This window comes from Crassostrea angulata, chromosome 1 (assembly GCF_025612915.1).
Source record: "Crassostrea angulata isolate pt1a10 chromosome 1, ASM2561291v2, whole genome shotgun sequence".
In the NCBI taxonomy this organism is placed as follows: domain Eukaryota; kingdom Metazoa; phylum Mollusca; class Bivalvia; order Ostreida; family Ostreidae; genus Magallana; species Magallana angulata.
In genome coordinates this window covers 19,722,835-19,724,617 of record NC_069111.1, presented here as the reverse complement: position 1 = coordinate 19,724,617, position 1,783 = coordinate 19,722,835, and positions in this window count along the sequence as shown.

Here is a 1,783-nt window from a genome sequence, read left to right as displayed (position 1 = left end):
GATGGGCGAATCCTTTTGGCTATGTGATTTTTAGGTCACCTGAGTCACTCAGGTGACCTATTGCAATTGGTCTTCGTCCGTCGTCGTGCGTCGTGGGTCGTGCGTCGTGCGTTAACAATTTTACATTTTTAACTTCTTCTTGAAAACTACCAGGTCACTCGTTACCATTTTTGGTGTGAATCATCTCTATAGTAGGGAAAATCTAAATTGTGAAATTCATGGCTCTACCTCCCCTCGGGTGCCACTGGCGGGGCCAAATATGCAAAATGCCAAATTTTCAAAAATCTTCTTCTCTACTTCCACACACGTGAGGAAAAAACTGAATGCATGGTTATGATGTCCATGAAGCCTTCTACCAAAACTGTGAAATTCATGGCCTCTGGTTCAGGGGTTCAGGCTCTAGGGTGGGGCCAATATGGCCATATAGTGAAAATGTATTAAATCTTAGAAAATCTTCTTCTCTACTCCCATGTATATTTTTTAAAAACTAAATGCATGATTATGATGTCCATGAGGTGGGGGGGGGGGGGGCAATATGGCAATATAGTGTTAATGCATATCATGTTTAAAAATGTTCTTCTCTATTCTCACACATCTGTATTAAAAACTGACTTATAATTATGTTTACCAGGAAGTCCTCTACTGAAATTTTAATTTTCATTTTTCCTAGAGTATGGGTGTTTTGACTCTAGGGCAGGGCCAAAATGGATGTATAGGTGTTAATGCATATAATGTTAAAAAAATATCTTCTTTACTCCCACACACCTGAAAGGAAAACTGAATTCATAATTTTGTAGACCAGATCTTTAAGTTTTTTGCAAAAATTATAGGTTTCATAGTTCTTTTTGAAAGATTTCAGGTAGGGAGGTGGTCGTCATTACAAATTTATATTTTTTCTACTCCAGAATGAAACCTAATTAATTAAATGCATATATGAGACTCCTCGACAAGTTTGTGTATGGATTATATGCTACTCAGGTGACCGTTAAGGCCAATTGGCCTCTTGTTTAAAATTGCTATTATAAAACTATCTTGTTTTTTTTTATTTATTCAAACTTTAATTAACACAAATGAATTATAATTGGCTCTTTTTCGTTCTTAGTTTTTCATGTTAATAAGAGCTAGATATAGCTATATTTTTTTTAAATATGAATTTGAAGTAACGTGGTATGTAAAAAGTATCGACAAATAGGCAGATATGCAGCTAGACGAATAGTGGCATCTCTCTCTCTCTCTCTCTCTCTCTCTCTCTCTCTCTCTCTCTCTCTCTCTCTCGATAAATATAATTATAGCTTAATGTTAACAGAAAATTTTTAGAGGATTTGTACTAATACCCGACAGAAGAAAAATTCTTCTTTTTTTTTAAATCAATTAACGTATTAATCATTCGTCAATCTATCTTTATTTAATAGGATCTTGTGAGAAGTAATGACGAGCTTTAAAACAACCTTTTTGCCAACCGCGGGTTAAACCAACCATTAACCTCGTTGTTTCTGTCACTGTTGTCGGTGTTGTGTTCTGGTATTTTAGTCCAGATTTTGTAGCCGGTGTGGGGTAGTGTTGGAAGTGTCGGTAGTGAGGGTGTTGGAAATAATGGCGTTGTTTTCACATACATGTATATATCGCCGCCCCAATTATTTTGCATTTTTGGTGGTGTTGATAAAGAAACTATAATATTTGCATCATCGTTTCTGTTGTAGGTGCTGGTGAGTTGTTGATGCTTAAATTATGTTGTTACCTTTCGTTGTTGGTGGTGGTCTTGTACATGTATTGAGTTGAGGTT